At 36.6% G+C, this 8,307-nt stretch overlaps 1 long non-coding RNA gene across 1 annotated transcript; it reads left to right on the plus strand.

Annotated features, from left to right (window-relative positions):
• The first annotated feature begins 3,433 nt into the window (after positions 1-3,433).
• LOC138961410 (uncharacterized) lies at positions 3,434-8,093 on the plus strand. Its single transcript, XR_011454174.1, has 3 exons — positions 3,434-4,145; positions 5,059-5,223; positions 6,543-8,093. It is a non-coding gene; the product is annotated as an uncharacterized lncRNA (long non-coding RNA).
• The last annotated feature ends 214 nt before the right edge of the window (positions 8,094-8,307 follow it).

Consider the following 8,307-nt stretch of genomic DNA (forward strand, 5'->3'; position numbering starts at 1 on the left):
AATTATGTTTTTCTTCTGGAAAAGTATGGAGTGAAAATAAGTTGGGGACAACAAACCAACCTTTAAAATTTCATAAGAATCAGTGAAGAAATAGGATTTAACGATTTTTTAACGGCCTTTAAATCATTGGTGATGTCATCATAACCCAGTCGTTGTAGTTGTCGTCGTAGTTGTTGGTGTTGTTGTTGTCATGTTCGTTGTCGTGATTGTTGTTGTTCTCGTGTTGTTGTTTTTGTTGTTGTTGTTGTTGTTGTTGTTGTTGTTGTTGTTGTTGTTGTTGTTGTTGTTGTCGTCGTCGTCGTCGATGTCATTTGTTGTTGTTGTTGTTATCGTCGTCGTCGTCGTCATCGTCGTCGTTGTCAGAGGTTATTTCTAAAGATTTCATTGATAGTCTTTGTTCTCGTCACCAAGACTTGCTAAGAACAAGCTTGGAACAGCAAGAGTTCCAAGAACAAGATTAGAACAACTCATTACATCATTACCAGTACGTCATTTGTATTTAGAACACACTTTAGAAAAAAACTCTTCAGCTACAAACCAGTCACCCTCCCATGGCGGAGGTGTTTGTCTAAACCACTTACTGAAATGTTTTGAGGTTTAATGACCATACACATGTTGAACCGGTGAGTGTCTTCCGCTGCATAATTCGCAAATAACTATTTTATTAAAGTCCGCTTGAAACGCTCAAAGATGAAATTCCATGTTAAAAAGTGACAAAAGTTTCACATTTTCCCGTTGTAACAGCTTCCGATGATATTATATGAAAATTCTGATCCTCTGAGAGGATTCCCCGAAACAAAATTAGTTTGTACGCCTAATTTTAATAGAATTGTCCAAACAGTGTCGCTAATATTGTGCTAAAAGATGAATTCTAGAACAATGTCCAGACAGACACCACTTGGCAAAAAAATGTTCAGTGCTGGGAGATGAAAAAAAAAACTACCTCGCTACGCGCGGGCTTCGCCCGCGCTCCGCTTGGATTAAGTAGATGTGTACTGCCGGGCAGTACATCCCAGCCAGCATGATTCTGCGTGACGCATGCGTTATTTCTGCGTTTTTCATGCGGGGATGCGTACGGCCTCGTGACACCTTCGCTTCGCGCGCGTTACTTTTCGCCAACTTTTACGCAGATTGTCGCATTCGAAACGACTTCACCACGCAGTGTTTAGCACGCATGGATTCAATGAAAAGGTGATTGCAATTTTTGTTTTTCCTAATTTTATACCGTGGGTTTATGCATTTACTTCATGAAATAATTTATTATATTTTATGTTATTAAAAAATATTTACTTTTAAATTTTGGTTATGAATAGTTATTCTTCTTCAAAAACTTCTTTTTTTTTTTTTAGAAAAAAAATTGCATAAAAACTTTCAATCCGTTATTTTTCAGTTTATCTTAAGACAGTTTCGGTTAAAAAAAAATGCATTTAAAAGTTTAATAAAAATATTTTTATTTTATGTAATGGTTTTCCCATTTAATTTTTATTTAATCATTTTGTTATTACTAACATTTATTTGCTTAATTGTTATCCTGATTATTTTTATCTTAAAATAAATATGATTATTTTAATTTGTATTATCATTATAATTGTTTTAGCATGTAATATATTTATTGTAATGGGGATTTGGTATTGTTGTAGGAATCAGCTTTCCACAAAATAATGTCGTGGAAAAATCTAGGCAAAGCATAATAAAAATATTATATGAACAGAAAAGATAACTGAAATCTATATGAACACCCATAACAAAACGATAAAAACATTTAAAAAATTCAGATTAAACAAAAAAATGTAAACTAAAGTAACTTTGAAACTAATTATCTACTCAAAATAAAGGCTGATGTTAATGGTTACATAAAATTTGTTCTCAGCATATTTTCATTTTATTTTATTTTGCTTTGGAAGAAAATCTCTATGAAAGTTCAATTTCAGGGGAGACAGTTACCTTGACTGAAAAGAGCAATTTATTGAAGTTATTTCCCTTGTCTGTCAGACCTACTCAGACAATCTCCAACTTCCTGTTGGCAAGAAGTCTGTCAAATCCACATTGTATCGGCGTTTTTTTGCTTTTTCTTCATATTGACTTGTATTTTTGACTTGCTTATTGGATGCAAGGTAATCTTATCCTTCTCTCTGAAATGAAGATTGACTTCTTTCAAGAATAGGTAAGTTGATCAACTGAAGGAAAGATTTGGGAATTTGAATTTTTGATAGCTCGCGGCTTCGGCTTCCGAGTTTGATGGCAGAGAGAATTTCTCACACTTTCGATTTTTTTTTCGCCTAGAAGAACACTGTTCTATTCATTCATGTTTGTTTTGTCTGAAAGATGGATGAATGAACTAACTTTTCCAAAAACATAAAGTTGATTGATGCAGTGGTTTGTTTTTAAGGAGTTGTGGAAGAGTGAAAATATCATCCGAATCCCGATTCGCGGGTCGCTCACGGCACCATAAAAACTGAATTTTCGTTTATCATTTTATGTCTCATTGTCTGTTTCTTGGTGAACTTTGGTTGGTTCCTAATCTGGTCGAGTCATTGCGGCAGCAGTTGTCAGGAGCTTTAGTAGTAATACTAATAGGCTCTTCATAAATCTGTTTTTTTTTATTTGTATCTTTTTATTTTTCCACAGATGTTCAACTTTCAGTTCCGCATACTGACATAGACTCATAGTGGAATATTCTGTGTCTGAGTCTCGGAAAAGAGAAAAATTACCCTTGTTCCCGAGGCATGCATAGACTAGAGAGGCAGGCAGAGGCTGTGTCAGCGTGTGCAGTGATAAAGTTGAAAAACAGATTTTTTTGAAATAAAAATAAAAAATACATCACAGAGAAAATAAATATACTAATTTAGTGAAATTGAGATGCTTATATTTAATAATTAATATTCCAGTTTTGATGTTTGCGTGTTACTGTTACTGTTAGGTTTGGGAATCAATGTGATCCTATTTAACTTCCAAGTATTTATTTTTTCAGAAAGCTTTGACTTGAGTATGACGGTGCTCACTGCTTGTTTGAACTGAAGGTGAAGAAAGCTGAGATGGACAGTGACCTTAACACCGCCACCGATGCCAGTAACGCAGACTGTCGTTCCGTCCCGGCAAGGTGAAGATGAACAGGTATGGCTCGATAGCAATGAGTGTCTCATTCAGAGTCATTGATAGTGACACTGACAGCGTCTTTTTGTTCTGTGACTTTGGCTTATTTTGTGTTTTATTCTTTTAGTTATAACCAGATGTGTCAAACAAATTCAGCTGATCTCTTTTACTGTTTTAGTGAAACAAATGTATTGTTTCCAGCAAAGGGGAAAAAAATCGGGTGGGGGCGGTTGGTCGATTTTATTTTTATAATTTAAATTTTTATTTTATTTTAATAGTTTTATTGATGTTTGTTTTTAATTAACACAGGCATCTCATTGATGAGAAAGTGTGAACTGTGTCCGTGGGATGCCAGAGAAGAGTAACTTTTCATCCAAAGTCTGCAAAATTGAATTTAAAATTTAACCTTTTTGATGAATATTTTTGAATGAATACAAAAAGTTCTAGTGTTTGGAGGAAAAGTTAAGGTCAGTTCAACTTTAAACAATGATTTTTAGTGTGTGTTTGTTCTTCTGTCTTAAAAAAAAAAAAATAAAAATCTGCTTGAAGTAAATACACACAAAAATTTTCATCTCCAACTGCTGAGTCCCTACATCTTTTTACCCCATCAAATGCCACTCTGTATGCCCCTTTAAAAATTGATTGCAATATATATATTCCTCATCTTCTCCTGAATTCAAAAATATAGAGATGTCACGTTTACTATGAACATTTGCTCAGATTGTTTTTTAGTGCTGATGGTTTCTTTTCAGGCCGACAGATTGTCTAAAATATGTATTGCTTCATGTAAATGTCTTTTTGTTCTTCTTTTCTTCCATTCAGCGGACACAAGACTACGAGCAGAGCAGAGCGGCAAGATAAACATCAGTTCTTGCTGCTGGAGAAGGTTCTACAGTAGCAGATGGACCTGATGCGACTAATTTAGTAATTGGTCGCCAAAGAATCATGGTGGAGCCAGAGCCTGTGCTACTGTTCGATGGAGTCATCTTTTTACTGTTGAGTGTGGAAGATGTTGAAGGCACATGATGGATCTGTCGAAGGAGTGATCACTGGTAGGTGGCTTTGAATGCTATTGTTGAAGCAGACCAGTCATGCCTGTGCTATTTTCCCCAGATAACTGTAGCAAGATCTTGTGAGAGTGACATGTTATTGTTAGACGCTCTTTAGGCTTTAAATGTTACCTTGAGTGTGTGCTTTTTGGAGGATGCCAGATGTCATCACGGTTCACGGGTGTATCTTAACTGTTCATCAGTTCTCATTCATGACCAGTTTCCCATTATCCTGGGAATTCATGCAAGGTTTATGCGTATTGGTCACATTTGTGAATTTAACCAACACATTTTGATGATAAAACTATGCTTATGGGTACGCACAATGATGGGCCTCTTTTTCTCATGTGGGGTGCGGAAAATGCATGCACCACTTTGTTTTCTGTGATCATTGCATCTGTGAGAAATAATGCAAATATTGCTCTGTGGCCAGAGCTGCCATCTGCTAGGTTTTCAGGGATGTAACAGAAATTGCTACGCTGTTTCCTCAAGTTCAAAATTGCAAGTGCTACACTCAAGCAAATAATCACAAACATGCAACAGTGCCTTCTTGTGAGTTCTGATTCTCACTTTGTGTAGGCATCGGATTATGGGTCAGAAAAAAATTGTCCACACTGAATAGTATCACGGTTGACGCTCTCTTCTAACTATGTTTGTGCTTTCCAAATGAAGATTTGTGAGATAGTATTGAATGATTGATGCAGGTCACCTGAGGTGTGTGATTACATTTTATGACAATGCTACACTCAATCACCATTTGCTCTTCTGAAAACTTTTTTTTTTAAAGCAAGTGCGATTATTGATTTTTTGTTCCAGGTGACGTATGATGCTTCCAGATTGAATTGTTTGTATGTGAAGAAGAGCTGTCTGAATATTTGATTTTTGGAATTCAGTTGGCTTGTTTTGTTTGTTTCAGATCCATGACCATGAGCTCGGTGTGGTTGGTGGACATGAACTAAAGACGACTACTGATGCTGTGATGACGAAGGTGTTCCATAGGCTACACGGTTGCTGACAGGGGGCTCTGGGGGAGGGCAGGGAAAGAGACCATGGTGTACGCTGCGACTAAAAGCCATCGACAGTGAGTTGTTTTTCATAATTTGTAAAATCATCCTGGTCCTTTTAGGAAGAAGATAAAATCCATGTCTACAAAACAACAAGTTATTTCTGTCTCAAATTTTGTTCTTTGGAATCAATTTTAAATTTGCCATGTTTCACATGTGAATGATAGTTGTCAAAGCTTTTACGCTTAACATTAAATTGCTAGAAGCCAAGTTCCTGAGCTCATTTGTCAGTGTCATGGATTTTCGACTACATACGAAATAAGGATGTTAGCAAACGGTATGATGTCGTCACATATGCGTCTGCACGTCACAGTACATGTATTATGAATTTCCGAAGGCCCCCAAAGAAAAAGTCATAGTAAAGGTAACTTTAACCACTTGACTGCCTTATGACGGGTATACCAGTCATGCGCTTGTGCAGCCGCAGCGCCTTAGGACGGGTAAACCCGTCTTCTCCGTTCCGGGATTTTCCAGAAATGCTACGTCACTGCTGACACACAAATAGCAGCCAATGGCTTGGTAGGATACCTCATTCTCATGAATAAACATAAATGGTGACAGGGTTTTGCGTTTGAAGGCTATTTTCGGCCTTGTCGACAGGGTATGGGAGAGAAATCTCGACTCGTCAAAATGGCTAACGGTGACTGTCGACCGGGCCCTAGTAGGGAAAAACAAAGCCGGACTGACGCTACAGGCGGTGCAAATGATTATGGATACTGACAGGGGAAGGGGGAGATCTTCTTTCGGACAATTCGTTGGAAACAGGTAGATGACACTGATTATAATCCTTTCTTGGAGCGAGCAAAACAGCCACCTGTGTTTGATCCACAGGCACCGGAAGATGCGCCGGGCTGATTTTTCAAAAGTTCATATTTAAACATCATTATAAGCCAAACTAATTATCATTTCCATGATTAGACACTAAAAACAGATTCTTGGTTCAATTTCCTTTAAAAACAACATAGGTTTTACTTACCTACCTACTGCCAGTTTGAAGCTAGATTTTTTTGTGAATTATTACACCCCAAACTCCAATATTCCCTGGCAGTCAGGAATGCACATACCCAAGTTTTGATTGGCAGCGAAAGGGTTAAAACAAATATTAGGGTAGGTATTTTTTTTTACTTCTCTTCTACAAGGATTACAAGGTGTTGTAATTTCCTAACTCAAGTATAGTTGGTGTGTTGTAAAAGCGTATGGTGTGTATGCAAGTTTGTGTGTCTGTATGATTTTTAGCAAGTTTACAGGCGTCAGGAAATAAACTTGAGACTTTTCTCAAATCAGTGATAGTTGTTTGATGATCTAAGTTCATGTTATTTTTTGTTTTGTCATGCAGAGGCTGTTCCGTGAAGCTGTACGGGTGCCACAGGTCAAGACCTTGAAGACGGCCGTTCAAGACTGGTTTTTGGAAGCCTGTGATAAAAGAAAGAGACAACAGGCCATGGAAGAGCCTTCATGATTTGGTTTGCAGTAATTGAACTTTGTAATCTCTGTAGGCTTATTTACAATGCTAGTTGCAAAAATTTGATGAATGTAAGATTTGACTCGCCTGAGAAATTGCTAGTGAGTAATTGTATTTCACAGTTCAGGTCTGTGTGGCTGATGGGTAATGTACAGAAGAGTCTGGGGTTTTGTTGGACATTATTTAAGCTAAGCTTTAAACTTCACACTCTTCTACAGATGATGTTCAGACATGATGTACCCTTTTAGGTTGTGTCAGAACGACAGAAGACTAAACTGGAAGTGCTCAACTACCATTACTATCAGTGGAGACGCATGGATGCATTTGAACTTTTCTTGTGGGTATCCCATACTAAAAATATAGAATACATGATTCTGGAAAAGCTGTTCAAGGGCACTTACACACTATATTCGATTTTTAATACACGACTCAAACCTTCAGGCTAAATTAAAATAAATAAAATACAAGTATAAAGAGTTCAGAAAAGAAGAAAACAAAAAGTGAACAAATAGAAAGAAAAGGTTTTAACAATTCCTTGTCATTTATGGGAGTCGAACGCAAACAACCTAGGCAGCTTGAAGGAGACAATGCATGATGCGGGTTTTTGTTCTTTATTATTTTTTGGAGTTGAGTTGAGAATTTAGAAGCGAGACTAGAAATATACTTTTTTTTTTTTTGCTGTTAAAACCGTTATGATTGGATTTCTATAGATGTAAGTCTTGGTGCACCTGATAAAAATGTAGCCCTTGAATGCAGGCAGTGTAAGGTAAATGAAGCAAAGTTCTCTCCGAAACAGCAAAAAAAATGCATTTCAATTATATTGATCCTCGCCACCTTATTTTGTTTGCTGAGCAGCTGGCCGCTGGAGACTTGTCTATCATTTTGTGAGTAAGCTGCGTGTTTTACATCCATTTTGAGATGGCAAACCTATGTTTTACGCAGTCTGATAAGTTTTTTTTAATTTATGAGTTTTATGTCATGTTTTTTTTTAAATTTATGAGTTTATGTCATGTTGGTGTGCTTATACATATCAGTGGAGAAGGGGCATTGAATAAGTGTTTCTTTTTGATATCATTGTTCTGAATTTTGACTATTAGCTGGCATTTTACCTTTTGTTTCATTATTGTAGTTGTTACTTTTGTGTAGTGAAACTTGATAACTCACTGCTGCCCATGTCTAGGTTGTGTCAATTGTTTTTTCTTCACTGAACGTACCACTGATTATCAATGATGACATCAGGGTTTTGTTCTGTTTTTTCTCTGGCATTTGAATTTGCTTCAAATCATTGTGAACTTTTTTTTTCCATGCAAAGTTACTGGTATATGTGAATATGTTAACACACTTCAAATCAAAACCTGAAATGTCTCCTTTTTAAAAGTAATTTTTTAATTTCTTTTATTTAAATGGTACACATTCATATGATTGTCTCCCTTTTTTTTCCTTTTTTTCCTTTTTTTTTTCTCTCTCCTTCTCTTATTTTGTTTTTTTCTTTCTTATTCTTCGGTTTGTTCTTCCTTTTATCTTCTTATCCTCTTTCTCTTGCTTGTTCCTTGTCCCAGTATGCTTTCACGCCTCCCCATCTAATTATTTTGTGCTCCATCCACATCTGAATTTCGTTCAGCTGCCTTGTCCGAAATGT

The sequence above is a fragment of the Littorina saxatilis genome, linkage group LG3, assembly GCF_037325665.1.
Source record: "Littorina saxatilis isolate snail1 linkage group LG3, US_GU_Lsax_2.0, whole genome shotgun sequence".
NCBI lineage: Eukaryota > Metazoa > Mollusca > Gastropoda > Littorinimorpha > Littorinidae > Littorina > Littorina saxatilis.